The 24,335-nt window shown below is 38.3% G+C and overlaps 1 protein-coding gene across 1 annotated transcript in view; it reads left to right on the forward strand.

Moving 5' to 3' along the window:
* Window positions 1–10,634: 10,634 nt before the first annotated feature.
* Window positions 10,635–24,335, forward strand: part of Cdh6 (cadherin 6) — a 140,062-nt gene continuing 126,361 nt past the window's right edge. The window contains 1 exon segment of the mRNA XM_004848668.3: window positions 10,635–10,803. The gene's annotated coding sequence lies outside the window, so the exon portion shown is untranslated.

Here is a 24,335-nt window from a genome sequence, read left to right on the forward strand (position 1 = left end):
CAGAAGTGTTTCTACTACCTGGATTAGTTAAGCAATTACCTCAAGCTTTGACTTCATTCTGAAACCTGTCAAAGAACATCCTCTCTTCAAATTTATAAACAATGGTGTCTCTAAGCAAATTACTGAGGTAGCATTTAAATCCAGCTGTCGATCCCTCCAAGGTAAAATTCATAGCATTTTATTCTACAGCTAGCTATGCAGAGAAAGGAAATGGCTGAGAGAAATACTAAAACCCCAAGCACAAATTTGCTATAGAATTAATATCACAATTTGTCACTGATAATGAAAGCATATAAAACAGGTCCTGACAGCATGTTATTTCTGTAGCCCATCATTCTTTATAAAATCCAACGAGATTTTCCTTTGCAACTGTGGAAATTATTTTCTCTAAATTTACAAAGCAAAATAATATTAATATTGTGGTTAGTAGCCATCTGCTTCATGAGAATTCTGTGCAATCATTAGTCTAAGCTGATGGCATCATGGCAAGTTGCCACATCCCAAGAGACCAGCCTCTAAAATTCATCAACATCTTTGAATCAGTCTCAAATCCAAGAGGACAAACCATAAAATGGGTGACCTGTATCACAATACTTTGTGTTTAGGTATTGAGCCCCCCAAAGTTATCCCCCCCCCGCCTACATTCAAAGCCACACAGCAGACAGCAGTCAAATGGAATCACCAGGCTGCAAGGAATAAACATGAAGTGTTTAGGTCACATGCCAGATCCGACAGAGCAACAAGCAACCTGTGTTCCACTCAACAACGGCAGTTTTCACTTCAAAGTCAGAACAGGACCACGCTGTGAAGAGTTCAGCTTATCACAAAAATCTCACTGAAGTCACACACACACACACACACACACACACGCACACACACACCCCAGAAGCAGCAAAATGCAGAAGAATTCAAAGGAGGTGTGAACTAAGTAATATTTCTCACACAGTTTCTACCATAAAAACTTGCACCAGAATTTTTTGAATTTAAATATTCCATCCAAAAAAGCTATGTACTCTCTTACCGTTTTTAATAGCTTGTTCTAATGATTTTCATTTAGAAATGCAAAAGAGTGCTGTACTTTTAATGTTTAATCAATCTTCAAGAACTCTGTGTGTTTGTAACCATGGGCCATATGAATGCTAGGAAAATAAGATATGTGCCCAAAAATGATTTAGCAAGGCACACCATAACTGCTTTGCACAAGTATATCATAATCACATAATCATTTTTTTCTTTCTTTTTTATCTTTTTGTTGGTAGCCTAAGAGCACCAAGCAAGGGGTGGGAAAAGAGCAGAAGGGTAGAAAGGAATGAAGGAGTCAAACTTAAATGTCACTGTGAAACATATTCTTGTAATACTTAGGCAGATATTTCAAATTACACCAATCATTTGCTTCATTTGGAACTTTCTGGAAAACTCTGAGAGCAGAAGCAGAGGAGGGCATGTGACATGGGCCTAACCACACACACGAGAGAAGCCACACTTTGAGAACCTACTAGTTTTCAGTGCAAAATGATGCTTTTGATAAAACTTAAATGGAGGCTATATACATTTGCAAATAAATGTGCAAATGAAACTATTATCTTTAAGTACACTATAACTTGTATGCTCTTATCTAAAATCCTCATGGACAAACTGTCATGGATAAAATATATCAACATCAAACACAAACAATACGGGAGTGCATAACACCATACCATTGCTTAGACTAATTTTATTTGTACCATTAGTTGTTTACAGTTAAACCCTTAGAAGAAGAATCATCAATCTAATCTGGAACCACCATGCTATCTTGTCAGGTCTTTGTCTTTGTCTGGTGGCATCCCAAAGGGGCTAAAAGGGACTGGCTTTGTGTTTCCCTCTTCTTTCATGTCAAGCAAACATTATATCTAAATGAGTGAGATGCAAAATAAAAATTAAGGAATGAAAAGCTGAGCTCTGAGGATCAGACAGGAGACAGGGAGATTCCATCAGCATTACTGAGGGTAGTAGTAACAGTAATAGACTAAGTGGATATTATCCTTGTAGTCAGTGTTTGGACTACAACCACCATGATTTCCAACTAAGAGTCAATCACTCCAGGACAACAGCCCCCATTTCTTATACAGTAGGTTAGCTCTGCCCTTATCTTTCACTAGAAAGATATTATATTTTGCAAAATACAGTAAAGTAACAGAAACCTGCCTTCTTCTTCCATTGTACATTAATTCTTCACCTCCACATGAGCCATAAGCCTCCTGTTTTACCAGCTGAAATTTGGGTCATATTATGTCTAAGAATAGAAAGTATCACTACAACCATTTCACACAAATATAGCTTGAACCTCATTAACTATGTTGAGTTCATTTCATATTTAAGATCCTGGATCCAGCTCTGACCTCTTTCTGGCAAATAACCTTGAATAAGTTATTTAATCTCTCCAAGATCCATGTACTACATCAGTAAAGTGAGATGACTATTGATCTTAGAAAGTTGTCAAGGGGGTCAAGCAAGGCAATGTATAAAACACTGACTATAGTTTCTGGTCCATACTAGACACTCAATAATTATTAGTGTTCAAAAACATGGAATTCCAAGTTTTATGAGAATGTAGGGTCTTGTTTTTAAGTTAGAGCCAGCTAGACTATCAGCAGAGATTTTCAAAAACCAAGAGCTCAGGAAGTAGAAATTTCCATTTTGCATTGGTCAGCTTTCCCCATTGCTGGAACAAAACACTTGATATTCAAAGCTTAAAGAGGGAGGAATTTAGTTTGGCTCATGGTTTCAGAGGTACCTGGTTTCAGTTCATGGTCAGCTGGCTCCAAGGCAGAAATATAATGGTGGAAGGGTGTAGGGGAGGAAAGCTGTTGAACTCAGGGCATCTGGGAAGCAGAGAGCAAGGGAAAAGCCCATGAAGAATGGGCCAGGGACTAGATGTAGTCCCTAAGGTCATGTCCCCATGACCCACTTCCTCCACCCAGGTCCCACCTCCTAAGAGCCTACTCAACTCCCAACTCATCAATGGATTAAGTCATCAATGAGGTCATTGTCCTCACAATTCAATCACCTCTTCAGAAATCTCAAATTCCAGTCAAGCTGACAATGACTTACAGAACAAAATAAAAGATAGATGACAGGAAACAAGGAGGTAGATCTTCCAAAGATGGGAAGGGAATCTAGATGGAGGGAGGGAGGGAGGGAAGAGGAAGAGGATGTAAAAAGGATTAAAATGCAGTACTTATGTATACAACTTCCCATGATGAATATATTCATTATGTATCACAATACATGTACTAATAAAAAATGAAAAAAAAAAGATTAATCAGCCTGCATCTCATCCCAAGGCTCTAGTTCTAATACCTTAAAATAAGACACTCTTATTTCTAAACCCATTCTGTCCAACTTCAAACTATAGATTCTTACTCAGGACTCTCAGTGTGTTTGAGTTTGCTTTCCCTGCCTAAACACAAGAAAGGTAATGATATTTACACCCTCTCCTCAACAGAACTGTTATACAAGCAGAGCAGTAGTGAGCACGAAGCATTTTATAATCTTGAAAATGCTACAAATGCTACATAGCGTAGGTTGTTGCCACCGGGCAGTGATAGAGGTGAAAGATAAAAGCAAGTACTGCTCTAACATGCAAGAGGACTCAAAGCTTCACTCTTGCTACCAGAAAGGTGAGACAGCTTGGTAATGTAATTCTCTAATTCTCCACTGACTCGTGGGCATGATAAGAGTAATTGTTTACAAAGTCATTGACAGAATCAAAATTAAGTAAACAAAACACTTTTAACACATTACCTAGCACCTAGTAAGTGTTCAACAATGGTTAGCTGCTAATATTAACTTCAAAGATTATTGTGTATTTTGGTCCCTTTTTGGTTATAAAATGTCAAGTTCCTTTTCCACATGACAACAAGGTATTTTTCATTTGTGTTGCTTTAGTTTTTTAAAAGATTAATTACTACAAACTCTGATAACCACTAAAAATTTTCAGAACATCCTTTAAGTGTCTTTATCTACATTCTTAAAGCATCACGGTTTGTGAAACTTTTCTAACAAGGCTCTATCCCTGACTCTTAATGGGCTTAGTGAAATCTCCTACATGGTTATGTTCATGAAGATACGTGATTATTACTTACAAAGCTTTTGCTGGTCATAGAAAGCAATAATCTCCTTCCTCAGATTCTCAAATTTTACAAAGAAGTCCCAGTTCATATTACAGTTTAATACCAATTAATAAAAAGGTATTTTAAAATATTCACTGAAAAGCTGAAAAATCAGCTTTCCCTGTGGTTGTTCTTGTAGACTAGTGCTCCGAATCAGTAGTGGGCAGCAACCCTTTCAACAGAAAGATCTCTCCTTTGTCCCCCTCGTGGCCAAACGCAAAATAACAACAGGTAAAGAATTACTGAGTTAAAAACTGTTCGAATCCCTTGATTTTACAAATGAAGAAACTAAGGCCAGAAGATGAGGACCTGAGCAAAACTGCATCATGTGTAGCAAATCACCAGCATATGAAAAAGGACAGGGGTAGTCTGAATATTATGCCGGCTGCATAAGTACCCAAAATTATGCTTAATTGAGGGTCTTTCCAATTTTTCCTTATCAGTTGACACTGGTAAATTTTATTTCTTGTTTTCTTTTTTCTTCAAAAGATATTAAGTGCAGTTTCCCAGGGGCAAAGACAAAACCACAGCTGTGACCAAGAATTCTGCCTGAATACTGTACAAAGTTTCTTTTTTAAGAAATAAAATCTGGCCCGGGGTTGCAAAGTGCACCACCAGAGCACTGTGCACAAGTGGCCAGTGAGAGTAGAGAGTGGCACATCTTTATAAATGGCCAAGACCCACGACTAACAAGAAAGAAGCCAACTGTGATTTTTCTTACCTTTAATGTACCTTAAATAGGGAAAAATTGGAACCAGGTAAGGTATACACATGGCACAAGATAAAGCCAAATGTCCTTGATTTGAAAGAAAGATATATTATTTGATTTATTTGCTAGCTCTAAAATTTAACAAAAGTACAGGTTTGGTTTGAACATAAATGCATTAGAGAACAGAAACCATTAGCCAGATATTTTGAGGCCAATAATACAGAACATAGTCATGCAACACCTAAAATGCATTTATCTTAAAATCAGAAATTTCAGGCTATGGCAGGTTTTAATTTTCACATCACTACACATAGATTCCACAACAAACTCAATGAATCTGAAAGCATCTATAGGAAATTACTTCAAAGTATGTGTTTAAATTTCAGTTCTGACTCATCCTAACTGCTTAACCATAGGCAAATAACCATAGGCAATTCCCATGCCTCAGTTTCCTCACCTGCAAATCAGAGTGGTAGTATCTACTGTATTGTCAGAAGGATTAAAGGAAATAATCTATATAGAGGATATGTCACATCATATGCATTTGGTAAATGTTAGTGATTGGGTCTTATCAAAATACTGAAATACCCATTTTTTATTCTTAAAGCCAAATAGAAAGCAAGAATAAACAGCAAATGAAAGCAGCTTCAGGTTGGGAAATGGGAGACATGTTAGTACAGCCCTCCTCCCTCTAATGAGACATATGACCCTGGACCATGATTCTTGTTTTCTCACTGCAAAAAATAAGTTTGAATCTAACTTCAATAGTATCAAGTTGGACAAAGATATTAAAGATCACTTAATCCCAAATCTCAGCCTCGAATTCACTTATAATCAGTGTTTATCCAGAATATGATTGAACATCTTCAAGGATAGGACTGATCTCTACCTAAACCTGCCAGCACCTCTGATCTTGAACAGCACTAATAGTTTAAAAATCCTTCCATAGGTTGAGCTGAAATCTACAGTCTGCTTGTCATTGGATCTAAGGTACCAATGATAGGAATCAGTGGCATTATTTTATGTGTCATTGAGTAATAAAAGATACTGCCAATTATGCCATGACATGATCTCCTTATCATATCTATTGTAAGTGGCATAGAAATTTCAGTGAGGTTAAAATATGAAAATACGGGTTTCTTAGAATAAACAAAAGGCAACATCTTCAGTAGTTCCACTAGATGATCATATTGAAGCTTCTGGAACATTAAAAGTCAGTCTAATTTTCTCTCATAGGAGATTTTTTCGAGTATTTATAATTCTCTTTTCCAGTCTTTTCATTTTTAGCTCAAAAGCAGTATCTTAAGTTTATGAACCATCTCCAGTTTTTTGTCTGCCACATCCATTCTGGTTCATCTGAATCTCTACTCATTCATACAGTCAAGCACCAGACACTTTATCAAACACCAAAGTTGACATGATGACTGAAACTGAAAAAACTTCTGCTCTTTCAGTAATACAATGAATATATAATACATCAGATGAAAAAGAACTCCAAAACAATGAAGTTTATTCAAGGTTCTATATGTATCTTGTGACGTAGGTGGAAATACAAGAGGAGGGGCTAAAAACAAAAGAGTATTTCTGTGCAGGACCCAGAAAGGAACAGAGGCTGAAGGAAGGCCTGGTCTATTATAAAGGAAATGCTTCTGCCTCTACATACAGTAACCTTCTTTCCAGCTTCATATATTCATCTCTGTCTTCTTTTTTGACAGCCATGATATACTGTGAAATTTTGATGTTCTTACAATCTATAAAATCCCCAAATATTTTTGAACGTATGCTATTACATTGTCTTCCCCACTTGAGCTTGTCACTCTTCCCATCAAGTGCTTCTATAATTGGGAGGCAGGTTGGTGGGAAAGGAAAATTATTGTTCCCTCTGAAGGAAAAGGTAAGATTTTGTGTTTTCTCTGGTCTATACCACTTATTTAAAAGAACATCCTGGCACATCACATTTCCTCCTAATGACGTGTTTCTTCTAAATGAGAATAGTCCTTTCGTGCTATAGTACAATCTAGATTCTCAATCGACTAAACTTGAGTTTTCATATCTGATCAGGTAAGTTTGCATTCTACTGTAAGGCAATGAATAAAATATAAAAAATAAGAATTCAGCAATATTGTTGTCCATTCTACGTATCTTGAAATACCCAAAGTACTAAAATACTTTGTGTAGGTCAATAACATTTTACTGTGCATTTTATCTCAGTTGAAAAATCTCCTGGCTTATTGTAATGTACCTATAGCAATGAGTCAAACATAATGATCAGGAGGGAAATGTCTTAATGCATCCTGGGGTCCAACTCACTTTAAATATGGTATTGGAAGTTTTCCCAGGATTAGAAACCTGGATAAGCACAGGTAATTTGTGTGAATTTATTTTAGCTTGTATTGAAATGTCTATGGTTCTTTCAAAAGGGAAATTCCACAGAGGTTTTCTGTCTCCTTTGTTTCATTTCAATAATACTTAGAGTGACTAAAGCTGTTTTTCCCTCCTTCAAACACGTTTTTCCCCTTCACTGACACATATGTGAGCATGCACACATGAGGCAGAGGTGGGAGATAAGCATTCATTCTTCGGTGAAATTTGTTCACTTGTGCACATGATGATGATAAAGTCATAAGCAATGGAATGTATGTGATATTTCTAGTAGCAACACATTTGGGTTAAGTTTTAGATCAAAGACTTGGATGGGTTGAGTCAAAAACCAGTGATGCCAAGATTCTTAATTAGGCACATGGTTTCAAAAGTGAATTTTTCTTCTAATCAGGAATAATTGTTAATGATATGAAAATGTTTTCACCAGGTTGTCATGTATACAGATGTATATTATTGAAAAGAAAGTCAGGGAAGTTGCAATTATTTATTGATATGCACCCCCATTATAAGGATAAAATAGCCTCTTAATTGTCTGAATTTAGATTTAATGTAAGTTAGAAAATTCTTCATCAAAATTAATATCCCTACTAATGGTCTATGAAGGAGAGTCTTAAAAATGAAACTTTGCAAGCTGTAAAAGGAAAGAAGTAAAGTAATTTTGACTGAAGCATATAAAATAATGAAGGAGTCTGAAAACTGATGGGCTGCTTCAGCCCTACCATACAACTAAAGAAAGGAGCACATGGGCAACGGGACTTTCATTTCGGTCCTGGGGAGCCAGTGGGACCGATGGGAATCTGCCACCTCCTCCCTCCCCCCGCCGCAGGCCCCTGACCCCTCAGAGCGCCTCTCTGAGAAAGCAGAAAGTGAGGAGACACAGAAACTCACTCTCTCTTTCTGACAGGTGAGCTCTGGACACCTCTGTGGATCTGTTCTACCAGGTGGACTGAAGGGCAGGGGCGGCAGATGTAAAGGGGGACGAAGCAAAAGCCAAAGCACAATGGGCAGAGTGCTGGTGGCTTCTCATCACCTAGGCCTTTCCAGAGGCCCAGCAGAATTTCCATTCTTAAGTTTCATGAGAAACTCCTGCAGGATGACACCAAGATTGCCTCACTCGTTTAATGACCCCCGAATGGCTTCTGTAACTTGCCAGCGTGTTTTGGTGTGTCAGAGAACAAAATATAATAAAACAGAGGAGATACAGGTAATCATTGCCCTTTAGTAACACTCAGTTCTTTGCCTCTGAAATGAAGATAAAGCAATTCTGTATATTTACATCAATCCTCTAATGCGACACTAATAATTACTGTGGTGCCTGTTACTAGGAAATCTTACAAGCCTCATAAGGCCTTTGGTACAACATCCTGGGGTTACTCATCCCTGGCCTAATTTTATGCTGCCACCTGAACTGTTCAGATGCAAACTGTCTGCTTTTCATAAAAAGTAGTTATTTTAACCATCTTTGATTTGTAGCTTAATGGAGTCTGAAGGATAGTATATGGCAAACAATTAGAGATTCCCTTTGTGAGATTTTAACTGGTTCAATGGATAGAAAATCAGCTTCACTGTCATACCATAAAATCAGTTCATTTGCACACCTATCTCCAGAGGCATTCTAAACATATGACTTATTTTTATTAGCATACATATATATTGTGTGTTCACTAGCACATATGATAATAAATCGCATCTGCATAGATAATCTGTGGTTCTGTGTGTCTGCCTGTATATCTACACACAGTTATACCAGTAATATTTTGTTTCTTGTGCTGCTCAGTTTTATTGCTTAACCTCTGCTGTGTCTCCATCAATCTGTTTTCTCTGTCTTAATAGGCAAAAAAAAAAAAAAAATCACTTGATAGAAGATTTAAAATAAACTATGAGAGGACTTTGTAAGAGGTAAAGGACTATATTAAGACAAGAACCTAGTCTTTCAAATTAAATGCATAAGAAATTCATAGTCTGAGGAATGGACTATGAACCTGTAGCAGCTTTCTTTTTTCCTGTCCTTCCATCATAAGAGTTTAAATAGCTACATGAAGAGAAAATGCCTGGCCTCTTTTAGGTGAATTGATGGCAAGTCTTCACTACAGAGCAGTCTTTTCAAGAAATAGACTCAAAGTCTTTCCACCGTCCATGTGTGGAACATCTGTGGTGAAACCATTCTACACACACACTTCTCTGAAGCACTGGCGGCCTAGGGGAAATACTTTGATTTGAGCTTTATTTAAATGCCTGAACTTCTATGGCAGGCACAAAAGATTTTCTAGTAAGAGCTCTCTTGGGAACAAGATCAACCTCCAACCAGTTTAATCACTAGGAGGCCAAGTGGCCTGGAATTTCTTAGAGCACAGTGCAAGGCGTCTCCTTGAGAACATAACAAACAGCTGGCTTGGGATGCTACTGACCTCGGGTGCAATCACTGTGGTAATTAGATTTAATTTTCCTAATTCAACGGTGCCTGACTCCGTCATGTCTATGTCTCCTATGCAGAAAGCCATTATTCTCCTTTAATAATACTTTGACATGTTTAAGACTTTTGCAGCCATTCCCTAATATTAGACATCACTTCCATGGGACAGTACACATAGCCATTCAAGGCTATGTATCAAATGTATGTATTTGTGTATCAAAGAGTTTAACTGGAGGTTATCCCACTTCCATAACTTTCTAGAGAGACGTTAAACACGGCACAGGCCTTAAATATTATTATACCCTCTGCTCCGCAAGTCTCATGAATCCTTGTTGCAGTTCTTTGAGAAAGATGGCATCAGGATTAAGCCACTGGCTAGCTTGAAGGGTTTGGGTTCTGAGCGTTTCTGCAAACCCAAGGAAGTATGGCTTCGGGCTTCCACTTCCTGGGGCTCCTCATTCCAGAGAGATCAGGGCCTATGTAAAAACCCGTCTTCCTGGAAGGAGAGACGGAGAGGGAGGCAAGAATCTGTATCTGCTTGCGTCTGTTTACGTTGCGAAGAGCAGGCGTCGGCGTCGTGTCGTTATCTCTGGAAACCGAGCTGCCTCACATGTGTGCATGTTCGGCGCGCTGTGTCACGAAGCTGGCATCGCACGGCGCGACGCGGTACCGAGTCCCTGGGAACCATAATTGCTTGGTCGGTTAAAAAAGAACATCAGACCACTGCCGATAACGGTACAAGGTGCATTCTGATAGTATAAAGAAGGGATCACGGGGAGTCACACAAGTTCCCAGTATGTCTTAACCCCCACCCCCCAAAAGGAAAGAAAAGCAGGGGAAGCCTGGGGCTGCGGGAGGGCTCGGAGCGACTGACTGCTCGGGACGCAAACACTGGGAGTCATTCTGCCACGGGGAGGGGCGGGCAGGGGCAGGCGCGGGCCTCCTTCACAAAGTCCTCCTCTTTGCTCCCTCCCACTTCATTCACTTGCAAATCAGTGTGTGCCCACAGGAGCCAGCTCTCCCGAGCCGTAACCTTCCCATCCCGAGAGCTGCAATTTCAGCCGCGGTGGCGAGAACAGCGGAGCCAGCGGCGACAGGAGCAGCCTAGCGGGTCGCGGGGGCCGCCAGGCGCTGGCAGGCGAGCGGAGGTGGGTTCGGGCTCGGTCGGAGGTACCGCTGGTTTTGCGTGCATTTTTTTTCTTTGTAATTCTGTGGCGTGGATGGAAGCCAATCAGAGCGAGAGCGAGCCCCTCCGCCCGGCGGTGCCGCGCGCGGAGTCGGGGGTGCTCGGCTGAGCCGGTCCGGCTGCGCGCGGCGCTGCTGCCCTCCCAGGACGGCGCCGCTGCTCCGCTCCGCTCCGCTCCGGGTAAGACCGATCCCGCGTGGGGCTAGGCGGGGGCGCGGGGGACCGGGCCGCAGGGGAAGAGCCCGCAGCCTGCGTCTCCGCCCGCGGAGGCTGCCGGGCGCCTCCGCGTTTGCAAAGTTGGCTGCTCGATTACCAGGGCTCTGGTGCGTGCAGGACCGGTGCGGAGCCGCCGGGGGCTGGAGAATCTCCACCTGCCCGCCTTACAAGGGTCTCTGTGTGATTGCTTGGGCTGAGTTACATTTCCTGGCTTTGGGACGAAGGCAGAAATTCAGAGAGTCTGAAAACTCTGGATTGCTCCCAATAAGGAAAACTTAAGAGATGATTTGGCTGAGAGAAGGAGATAAAGAAAACTGTTAGCTTGCACGTTCGGGGCAACGCCTGCTGGCTCCTATAGGACAGAAATGCTTAGGTTGCAGGGAAAGTCCAACATCGTTGGACTCCGAAAATGGAGCACACTGTCCAGGGAAAAGTCATGCGGACTCGCTCGTGCTCTTCCAAGGCTGGCGGGGCACAAGTCCGGGGATAAAGCCTTCCCCGGGCTGGCTGAGAGCGCAGCGGGTCGCCTGGCGTTAGGTGTCAGACGTGGGAAGAGCGGAGCCTTCGCTGCGCTCATCCAGAATGCAGTACAGCCGTCGCAGACCTGGGACCGCTTCTGCAGTTAGATATTCTCCTGCCAAGAGTTTCCCTAGGTCTCCAGACTGGAGACGCTGGCCCGGTCAGCGCGGTGCTGACAAAGTGTTGTCGCTGCTGCAATAAAATCCATATTTTATGGGGAGTTAAATTGCAGGTCTGTGTTAATTCAAGGAGCTGGGCACCTGAGTTAACTACTACTGAGCGTATTCAAGATGCTCGAAGTCTAATCATCTGGAATAGCCACACATTTCTCGGCACTCTTTTGAAAGACATTGTCCTTATGGTAGGGGTGTAGGGTACCAGCCCGTATCTCAGGCCTAGAGTCACTTTCACTTCCTGAATGAAACGCATGGTGTGGGAAAGGTTTCCCTGAAACAACAATGTTGCCAGAGTGGCCCTGGCTGGGGGATATGATATGTGGCTGCTCCTGGGCACTGCAAGAAGCAGTTGTGGGCTTTCTGAGTGGTTGATTACCCAGGGGGTGCAGACTCCTCCTTGTTTTCTGAAAGGAACCCGGGATATTCCTAGTTACTACACAACTATTCCAAGAATGAGTAACAAATATGCTTATCCAGACAGTGGCCAAAGGTTTCTTATTTCCTTTCTTTTCTTGCTACAGCTTTACCTGAAAAGAAAAACACCTAGGAGAGCTAAAGAGAGAGAGAAAATATTCTCTGCCAGTTACCTTGAGTACCATCCTTTGTGTACTAGCCCTTACATGGCTCTGTGTTTGCTATTTTAGAGAAGAAGAAAGCCAGTTGTGTGAAGAAAGAGGATATGATGGAGCAGATGTCTTTGTGATGTCATAAAGAGGAGGGCAAAGTGTATGCCAGAGGCCAGATTTTCAATGCAGAGCTCAGAAACCTGAAAGAGATCCAATAATTGATTGCAAAACACAATCACATAGGATCATATCTCATTCCCCTTTGCTCTTGGTGTGAACTAATTTTTTTTTTTTTAAGGAGGGGTTGGAGTGAAAGAAGGGGTAGATATCTTCACACTAAGTTTGATGTTCCATGCCATACTTTTGAAGCAATGAAAGTAACCAATTTCTTTAGAAAAATAAAAGAGGCACCTGCGTATTTTTGCAAGGAACTGGAAATGGTTTAGTTCTACTGTATTTGTCCACAATTATCTTTTTGCTGCCATTAGAAGAAAGTGACAGGCTGATATCTCATAGGGACTTTTAGTCCCTTTACTAGCTGGCTTTTACACCAATTTCTTGCAATTATTTTCCCAGTGGTAACTCTGCAAAGTTAATATATGGAAACAAAATCATTTTCTACCAAGTTGCTTTCTATAAAAATGTGTACCTTACATCCTACACCCACCACTTCCATCAGCCTTGCAGAGAAAAAATTACTGTGAGGCATTCTTACCTTTTAAGAAAGAAATTACCTTGCAAAATACTGTTTGAAATGCTTAAATACAGCTAAAATTTCTAGAAAGCACAGCTACCATCATAGGGCATCAAATGACACTTTCTTATTGTGTCAGTAAGTTGAAATAACAGGTTCTGAATGTCTAATTAAGGCTAACTGAGTGATTGTCCCACAGAGAGATTTAAAAAGAAAGAGACAAGTATCTTACTAAGAAATTATTGTGTAGTACCCCTTTCTGGCCCTACTTGCTGTGCAGTCACGATGCCAACTTCCTGAAGCTGCATCTTTTGAATTATTGAAACTTTCTTAGTTGGAAGGGACCTCTAGTGGGTCGGTCATTCTATGCATTTTTCCTTGTGGTTCATTTTCAGTATAGATTTTCCTAAGATAATAAGAGCATAACAGCTTTTACTCTGCAGACAAGTTAGTATTCTCCAAACACTATCTTGATATTTGTGCCAGGTCAAAATTATTGTTATTGCTATCATTTCTGTAGTTCCCCTCAGTTAAGGGACTCAGAAGTATTTTCACCATTGCCTAGGTACCTAGACATCTGGTAATTGTTCTGTGATTCCCAAGCAACAAAATGACCAATTAATAAAGAATTTACTACCATCAGTATGATAGAATACATCATATTTCTGGCCTTGCCAAGACTCTACTTCCAAAGTTCCAAATTATCCAATAATAAAAGTGATCTTACAGTTATAACTCAAAAAGTTCCCCATGAAAAACTTCCACCACTAAAGAAATACATGCAGAGAAAAATTTACTCTTAGAGACCAGTGAACATTCACAGATTGTACTGAAATAGAAGTATGTAATTTAAAGAAGTCTCCATTCAAATAAGCATGTGTAAAAAGTGCAAAAGATGCTTAGATGCATGTGTTGCCCTTTTTGTAGTTCGTGTGTGTGTGTGTGTGTGTGTGTGTGTGTGTGTGAGAGAGAGAGAGACAGAGAGAGACAGAGAGAAGAGAGAGGGAGTTTTAATTTCTTTTTTAGGTAACCTACTCCTTAAAAAACTCTGCCTGGAACTTGGAGTAAGATAAGTTCTGTAGGGTGAATCAGCCTCTTCTGCTGACAGTCTGCAGGTTTCAACTTCCAATTTAAAAATCTGTTCTAAAGTTTGAAATGTGTTCCAAATGAGATAACATCCAGCATAAGCCAGTTGCCTTGTGCTGCTTGCTGAGTCACTGCAGCTCATTTTGGGGGGTCCATCAGAATTAAGGTATCTCTTATAAAAATAATGAGCAGTGACTCAGTTTGAGTTGCATTTTTAATAATACTTCAGCCTGGCTAATGCAAAATAAGTGAAAAACATAGATAAACAAATATTCTCTGGTTTAAGTTTTTCTGAATAAAAATTCTAAATACAATGACTGGAGAACATTGTGGTAATAGAATTGCAAAAAAAATGTTAAACATACACAGCATTTAGTTATGAAAATATTGCAAATATTAGACAGGAAATATAGAAATACAAGGCTTGGGTTGATTTGTTTTTCCTTTTTTCATTCTTTTCTCCATTTGGACTTTTATCTTATTCTAAAGACAGATGAGAGATACAGGCACTTTCCTGGATCTAAACAGTAATATTTTTGTTCATGCTTGCTTCTTAAAAGATTAACTGGCCTACATTTTTAAAGTTCTTATTCCTGAAGAATGCTCCCTTTTTCAAAACAGTCTCATGAGAAACTTCAAGTTCTTACTCATTAACTGTTGAACCAACTGAATATAGTCTTTGTGACATTATCACCTACAAAGTAGAAAGATAAGAAAGGGAAAGTATAAATAGCCCTTCAAAAAGATGGCGCACCCTCATTTACCAGAAAAGTGAAATAAATTCAGAATTTTGAAGCCAAAATAGTTGAGCCAAAGGAAAACATCTTCAACCAGTAGTCTAGCTGTTGAAAATTGAACTATACAGGAAATTTTCAACTCTTCCAACAGAGATACTTACTGGAGATGAATGCTCGGAGCACACATTCATAAATGTAGAGTAGATCTATGTGCAGAGAGTGCAGTATTTCCCATCCCTGCAGATCATTAGAGAAGATTTCACCTTGCTTCATCTGCTGAGCATCTTTACACTAACATTGTTAGAAAGTTCCCTTTGCTTAGCAATCAGATCACCTCACTGAGAGTTATAAGAAGACTTTAATCAAAGCCAGAATGTTACTATTAAATTTGGTTTGCAATGAAAATTGGCAGTGTGGGTTGCAGGCTTTTCCTAAAATGTGCAGTGTATCTTGTGGAAGAGAGCAACTTATGAAGAAGATGCAGAACATAAAGCTAGAGTACCATGAGTGTGATTTATCTTCGTGTCTCATCACTTGAAAGAGCACTGTGTTTTTCTCTGTCATTTCCTAAATGGGTAAGTATGGCCAAAAAAATGGTTTAGAGACTTAATAAGTTATGGGAATGGCAAACTACAAGAAAAAATTAAATTGAGGAGGTGTCCAAGTACATAAAATGAAAAGAGGTAAAGAAGTAAATTTTTGCATAAGAATGAAGCATAAGAGTTGAAATAGAATCAAAATTACTATCTATACACAGGGTGTATTTTCCTCTTTATAAATGGTGCTACTATTAAATACAATTTTATCAGCATGACTACATCACTGGCATGTTTATACACATTATTCTATTGTACTATAGAATGTAAACTTGAAAATTATCCTTAAAAATATCACTATCTAAAGGAGACGATACTGGATAATCATAAATAAACCAAAGGAATATTTTTTAAATGTGATCTGAAATTTCATAAGAACCAAGAAAGCAGTTTTCTTAGTGCGTGAAGAATATCAGTTCTTTTCTTTCCCTTATCTTTATTGTCCTGCAAGCCAAATAGATAAACTATGTGTTTCTTCTAATGCCTACAACCTAAAGTATTCAGTAGTGACACAGACCAAATACGCAGTTTGTTACCCATTTGGATTTTATGTGTGATACAGCGTGCTCAAAGACTGACATGCCAAGACAGCACATCCCCCACCTCCATACTTGGTGTGGGGGAAGTTTAAATCTATGATGTTGTTCTTTAACTAAGTATTCAGGCAAGATAAAAATCTTGAACAGTGGGTTCAAACTTTTTATATACATGAATAATATTGAAAATAATAAATAATAAACTCAGCTTTAGTGAGCTTTTCTACATCACACAATGTTCTAAGTCTTATACATGCACTTTCCCTAATACTAGTTACACAGTAAATCAAAAGGAAAATCTTAAACTTGTGATCTCTTTCTTTAGCCTTTTTTTGGTTTGAATTTCCAGGGAATCTCTGTTTGAGCCAAGCACTTAATGAGTGTGGTTGTTAACAAACAGTTGTGCTGTCTGAGAGTAAAAGTGTGACTCTCTCTGAGAAATATAACCCAGCAGAAAGCATTGGGATGATTTGATTAATTTGACCAGAGCAAAGCAAATTTAAAGGCTAAGGAAAACGTTTTTAGGTTATTCAATTTTTAAAAGCCTTTTGCAAGCACATGTTAGAGTTGGTAAATGTAGTAAGAAGCATCATGTGGGCCACTTGTCTGAACATAACGATAATACTTTCTATAAGAGAATAAATGGAGAGCTTCATGATGGGGGAGGTGCTTCTGGAAGAAGCTTACATGACAGCTGCTCATTTCACTGACAGGGAAAGGGCACCCCAGCCTCACAGTACTCTCCAGAGGCATCGGTTCATCCAAGGCTCATTGACACTCACCATATCCATCACATTTGGAACTCTGGGTAGAGTGGAATAAGACTTACCTTCCTTATCTGATAAGTAAAAGTAACTATTTTCTTCTTTTATGACTATAATTTTGTTAAATCATAACTATCACAATTCAATATTTGCCCCAAATAATTTCTTCACCAAGTAAAATTTCACGTGCATACACACATACACAATACTACAAAAACAAAGAGAGGAAGAGAAAGAGTGAGGGAGAAGGGAGAGAGGGAGGGAGGAAGGGAGAAACCTTCTTAACGATATGGTCATATTATATATAATTGACATTGATAAGCCATTTTCATTATCCTCTATTCTTTCTATTGCCACCATTCAAAAAGTCATGTAGTTCATCTACCTTCAAGGAGAGTTTTATGTAATTAGAAATATAATCATAGAATATGAGACACAGAAAGGGACTTAGAAATGGCTTCACCCAACATCATCACTTACAAGACAGATAATTGGTAACTAGAGGTGACGTGAGTTACCCATGAATGCCTAAATTCATTTTGTTCTTTTATCTCTACCTTTTTTTTTTTTTGTAGCTTGATTTCTGGTTGCTGGGTGTCATTGCTTTTTGTTGTCTCCACTTAACTCTGGCATTAAAAATTAAAGAGGAAATTTAAATCTACAGTATTGTTATTTATAAGTATTCTGTGAAGGAGCAGACATAAAAATTTAATGATGAAAATGAGGATATAAGTTTCTTCAAGACTTTCATGTGTTTCTACATTTTGTAAAACTCTTATTGCAAAAAACAATTTAAAATTTCCTTCAAATTTGGGTCTCTGCTTGGGGGACATATGGTAAAATTTGGGGTTTGGTTTATTTGTAGTGGTTGATGGCAATATTGAGTGAGCCTTACCCAAATCAGTGATTTCCTCAAGATATCCAAACTCATGTGTTTATTGTTCAAAATTAAGTTTATTAGTCAATGATCAGATATGAAAAGTGACAGCAACCTATCATATTTTACATAAATCTCAATTTATTCTATTTCTAAATCTCAATTTATGACCTTCCTACTCCCTTGGATTTAAAATATAGATTGTTTCATGGAAATGTATATATGGATATATTATGCTGGTTTTTGCTTTGACTAAATTAAAATCTGGCAAACAACCCAATGTCCACACCACCTACCCCCTTTAAAAAGTAACATCCAAAAGCCTGATGACCAATGGGTTAGATCATGGATAGCTTCACAGAAAAATGATCAGCCTAATTCTCTTCCTTCTCATTTGGACAAGCAACAAGTAAAGAGGAGTCATAATTATATTTAAAATAGCCAAAAAGACCAACTAAATAGGAAACATTTAATCAAAAGGTGGCACTGAGTACCTTAATTAAAACTTACATTCATTAATACTAATGTTTAAGATATTAATATGATCTTTGGGCATATTAGCAGGCCCTATAGAAATGTGCTTTCCAAGCTCATGGCCAGAATGCATCAAAACAATGAAATGGCTCACTTGATTTAAGGGATTATTCAATGAAAAATGAAAAGTTTTAAAATTTATACCTAACTATAAGTAGGGCCAAACAACTTGCTTAACCATTTTAATGCCTTAACCATTTTAACAAATTTTAAAAGTGGTGTCATTTTTTCCTAAAACTAAACTTCATGTAATTGTAGGACTACAAAAAAAAATTTAAGGTGTTGATTTGTATTTTAAGATATGCATTTTTGCTTCCAAAAGCAGTTGCCCACCAGGGTATAGTATAGATTTCAGTCATGAAAATAAGCTTATTGCTTTTTTAACTGCAAAGCTTGCACCTACTTTTGTATGATTAAAAAAAAGAGAGAGGAGAGTTTCATCAATTGACTATCCTCCATCTTATACAATGTTTGAAACTGCTTGATTTCACATTGAATTAAAATATTCAACCTCTGCTTAGCAACAGATTCTAATGTAGCACCAATTCGAATGGTGTGTGGTCAGACTAAGAAATAACCAATGCAGAACCCGGGATTTAGCTCAGTGGCACAGTGCCTGCCTCACACATCCAAGGTCCTGAGTTCGATCCCTGGTACCAAAAATAAACAAAACAAAAAAGAAATAACCAATGCAAACATATAAAACCCACCATGACTATTGTATTACTGATGAATCCTAATGGGAACCAAGTCAAGCTACTGTATCTTCCAGCAATTACTCTCAAAATAAACTACTTCTTTAAAAGTATCTAGTTGGGATTTTGCCATTGTCCATAAAGAATTAATTACATGAGGGTGGCCTTATGATTAATATCAATGCCAGACTTTCTCTCTGACTCACCTGCCCTTTTATCAGAGAGAGAGAGATGTCTGGGACAGGTACTAACTAAGCCAGCAGAATGAAGTGGGATCACTCACTAGTTAGCATCCTCAAGAGGAGGGGTCCCCCCACCATCCCCACATAATAAAAGTACCAGTGCTGGGGTAATTTTTGCATTCATAGAAAGTATACTTATCGCCAAGTAACCTACCTCTGAAAGTGTCATCATGTCAAATATAGGTCCTATACTTCAAATTTTTGTCATAATGTTTCCATTCCATCTTCAAGTTTGCTTTTAATTCTCAGATGCCATATTCCTAATATCTTTCCAAAGAAGACTATGGCTTGTATTTCTTAATAAATTCCCCCACCCCTTGAATTTAAATGGACATATACTTTGTGTCCTGGAAAACAATGAAATTAAATTAATGACCACAATAAAAGGGTGGGCAGGCAAGATGTCAAGTAATGATCCAAACAACCACTTCTCCCCAAATGAGATGCAAAATAGGACAGCGATGTTATTTAAAATATGAAGTTGCAAGCTTTATAAGAGAAAAACACGCTTAAGCGACTGAGTTTAATGTAATGAAAGAATTTTATGTAGCGAACAGAGAAAGGAGAAATTACTGAAACCCAGAACTGAATTAATTGGGCACAATAGAACAAAAAGTTTGCCTTACCCCTGGATGCTCTGAACACTAACAGAGCCCGTGTTTGCTTCCCAATTTGTCACTAAACTAAAATAGATTTTTAAATGGCTCATTTTTCCCCTTTTTTTCTCTGTATGATAATCTTTTCATCTTGGTTGATTAGAGAAGCTAGTCACAGAAGACAAGTGCCAAACTGCCCTATTTTTAAATCACAAAGCAAGCACCAACAGCTATGATGCTATGAAGCAAGACTTTAAAGCCAGGGGTCAAATTTGGACTATGTTAAACTCAATCCAGAAAAGCAGCCATGAAGCTCCATGTGCTAAAGTGATGCTGTGCTCATCAAATACTTTCCAATTGAGGTTTTTTCTGATTGACAAGTGTTCCTAAGAATGATATTCAGCCAAGACATTTGGAAAATTCATTATTTGATTCCCTGAACAGTAAAAGCCCACTTGATATAAATTGAAGCTGCTTTATGGAATAGATAAATCCAGGTTGGAGGGAATCAGAAAATGGTTTTAAAATATCACTTGTCCATCCATCTCAAGACCAGAATTTTAAGGTGAGGGCATTGCTAGTAACTACGCACAAAGCAAGGGCTCATATAAGCTACAAAAAGGTTCTCCTACGTAAATATTTTTCCAGCTTACTTCCTTTTTATGTTCATTCATGTCAGTGAAAATATAATTTTGCTAGCCCATGCTGACGACTTAATTTTTAATAACTCGAACTTCTTTAAAAGGAGCCTATTTCAAAGGAAGCCCCATCAGTGGTGCCCTCAGAGCCAGAGGGACTAAGGTTCATAGAGCTGCCCAGCTTTCAAGCCCTGGCCACCAGCTCCTTCCTTTCAGGCAGGCTTTTTATTAAAGTTGCTATTTAACATTGTTGCCTGGAGCCTGATTAACAATTTATGCCTTCCTAAGCAGATTAGCAGAAAGAAGTCTGTCATTCTGATTTTTAATTCTAAATTTGTCTTTAGAAACAGAACAGAACACACCTCTGAGTTTCCATTTTCACTATATTTTCTTTTTCAGAATTCAAACCTAAACCGTACTTTGTCCTTTCTGAGATTTTATTTTCCTTTGCAGTTTTAGTGTCCATATATTTTCTCTGATGAATAAAACAATGACTTATTTGCTAGTGAATGACTTTTTTCACCTCTCACTCAAATAATCCTCTGTGTTCTTAGTAAAATAGATTGAATTTTGTTACTTAAGGAGAAAAATAAAAAAGATTGGGAAAACAAAGTGGCATAGTAATAAAAGATAACACTTAGAACACTTAGAATACTTAAGACACTATTCTAAAGGTCTTACACAAATTTAATGCCACAAGAAGGCTCTGAAGTAAATACTGTCAATCTTTTCAATTTTAAAGATAAAATTGAGGAACAGACCAGTTAAACAATGTCACAAACCTAGTACTTGTTAGAGATAAAATTAAATTCCAACCATCTTGAGAATTCATAAAGTTTAACTGTTACACTCTTACGCCTTTAGTGCCACATATATGTAAATATATATGTGTATATGTATGTATATACATATATAAATATCCTAGATAGATAATAGATTAGATTCATAGACCATTAGACAGATAAATTCAAATGTGTGTCTACAAAAAAATCAAAGGCATAGAGATTACACAACTCAATGTAATATGTACACATTTCTCATGACTCAGACATACTCTTGGAAGGAAAACTAATCTTCCCTTCCATCCCTCCATGAGTATATCAGTATATCCTAAAACAATGGGATCAATTAATTATAGCCCAAAGGAGCAGATTTCAGTCTCACAAAGGCCTTTTAGCTCGAAGCCTGGCTCTTCATTTTAATTTGAGTCAGTCTTGTAATCACTTACTGTGCTTCCCAAAGGTAACTTTGCAAGGGTGTTTGGAAGGTTCAGATTCACCATACATTAATTTATTCATTACATAACATTTATTGAGAGTCCCCTGTACTCAGTGCTGGAGAGACAGTAGGTAAGAGAACAAACATACCCTAGCAGTTTGGGGAAATAAATTCTTTTCTCATACTCCAATACAAGATCATCAGTACTAGCTTTGTATCCAATGAACAAGACATTCAAAGTTAAATATATTTTCTTTCCTGTCTGTATTTACATCTTACATGAATATAGAAATCAGCTTTTAGCTACAGGTTACATGAAGATTAGTAGGGTTTCTACTCATTTTCAGGTTTGACATTTGACTTCCTGCCCAGCTTGAGAGGAACCACCAATCCACCCACACCCACTTAATAAAGTGGATAGTATACAGCAAAAACTTAATATAGTTTCATATTTTTCATGGCATATCTCAGAATATTTTTATGATGTTTCACTCTCTAATCCTTATAATTTTTCCAATAATTTTGCCGTAAACTTCAAAAATGCACCTATACCATACCATTAGTAAAAATACATTTCAACAGGACCAGGGATTTAGCTCAGTGGCAGTGGGCCTGCCTTGCAAGTGCAAAGTCCTGAGTTCAATCCCCGGTAATAAAAAAAAGAAATACATTTCAACAAGCAATCATTTTACACAAGAAGACTAACGGAAATTTAGGATTTAGGTGACAGTTTCTTTAATTCAATAACCATTTGAAGAAGATTTTTATTCAAGATACGGTGAGTGCCATGGATAACACAGTGCTTTAACATCATATTGGGTAGGCTATGTATTCAGTATTTACTATGACTGCTAGAAACTGTCGTTTTAGAAACTTGTCCAGTGAATGGGTAGATATTTCATCAGGACTGAGTCTTTTAGACAAGAAGTAGGTTTTAGTCTCCCATCACTACTGTTTGCTGTGCTAACGCTAAACCCGGTGCATGCTCAGCTGGAATGCACTGGTACAGTTGTCCTGGTTTCTGGCCCCCAAGGTCCCCAATCACCTTAACATGGCCACGTCTTACTGGACCTTCGGTGAAAAGGTCAAGAATCTTTCTGCAAGAAGCTCTCCCTGACCTCAACCTGTCTGTCCTGCCCTCAATTTACATTTCTCACTGGGAGACCATGGAATAGCCTGTGCTTAATCTTAGTGCACCTATCAACCTGTTTTATCAAACCCCTCTCCATGGCTATCTCAGTCTCACCTGTCACACTCTAAGCATCTTGAAAACAAGGCTACTGAGTTTTACTTTTAGTACCATTTTTGACAAATGGCAAGAACACATTAAATGTTGGTTGAAAGAACAAATGGCGATTGCTAATGAGCTGGGCTGCATTTGTATGCTTTTACATTATTCATATAGGGTGTTAGTTTTCTTTTCTTGTAATCTGATTTCCTTTGGATACACTTTGGGAATATGCTTACAAAGCGAGAATGTCTGTACCAGCCCCCTAGACTCTCCAAAGATGAGCAATCAACTGAAGGGAGATATTCCAAATCCCCAGGATGACCTCGATGCCTTTGGCCAAATGTCTGACAAAGGGTTACAGATCCTGCAACTGATAGTTCTTCTAACAGAATGATTGAATGTCTTATCTAAAATTTGACATTTCTTTGGTCACTCTACCCCAAGACATAGAATTGTTATGGTTTTTATTTATATATTCTGGTTGAAATCTGTGGCTGCATATTTTTCTCGTTGGCATAAGTTAGTTTGATAAAGCTTGGTTATCTTTTGGGTTATTACACACCCATAGTAGTACATCAAATTGAATCTACAAAACAGTCTGTGGGACACTCTTATGTATGTGTTTTATGAACAAAATCATTTTCCTTAAATCTGTACCTTGGCAATGTTTCTTGAGGTTCTGCAGGAGGTTGAATATCAGATGCTACATACCTTGTAAACTTGACATGGCTGTGCAAAGTAGACTGAACTATTCAACTTACAATGTGATCCCATTTCATTCCTTAAGTGGCAGTCAATGCATGGAATAGGATCTTCATGAATTTTGCTTGGCAATGAAATATGCCACTCAACCCAGCTCTATCTCAGCATGCAAAATGCTTTGTAAGGTTGAGATGAAGTGGAAGACGTTTGGATGATGTTCCTTATACTTCCGTTGTGTACATGATATCCATCAGCCTGCAATCACAGGCATAAAAAGAATTTCAAACATTAATCACTAAAATATAAATTAGTTTTATATAAGTGGATTTCCCAGAGTAAGTACTATGGTCCCTTCTAACAAATTTTTCCATTAGACCTGACCATTATGGGAAATTATAACTTCCAAGGTAAAGCAGTAGAAAGTGTAGATCAGAAAAATTAGAACAATGATTCCCAGTGTTGTTTTTTTTCCCCTGCACTGGTCGCATGATTAACACCTTCCAATTAGTAACATCTCTCATTAACACAAGCAATCTAAACTGGCTAAGGGCAGTGCTCTCCCACACTGCATATCCCCAGTCTAAGAATGGAGAATTAAAGGATTTTCAGAAGTGATTAAGCCAGTGGGAGTGAAGAGGAAACCAATAACTAACCCTATTAACAGGAGAAAGACATTCCAAAAAGTGAGCTAATTTATGCTCAACATCCTAAAGTTCTGATTACTTCCTACTCTTCTTCACTAAGTGTTTTTAGTCTGTATATTAGGATGCTTTGGACCATGGGTAAGAGAAAAACCTCATCTTAAACTGGATTTTAAAATAAATGATTGATTTACATAAAAGCAATAGGAAAGCAAGCTCCAAGAAATCTT

This window comes from Heterocephalus glaber, unplaced genomic scaffold (genome assembly GCF_053883595.1).
Source record: "Heterocephalus glaber isolate CG9 unplaced genomic scaffold, H.glaber_assembly_v1.0 deba00001538, whole genome shotgun sequence".
Taxonomy (NCBI): domain Eukaryota; kingdom Metazoa; phylum Chordata; class Mammalia; order Rodentia; family Bathyergidae; genus Heterocephalus; species Heterocephalus glaber.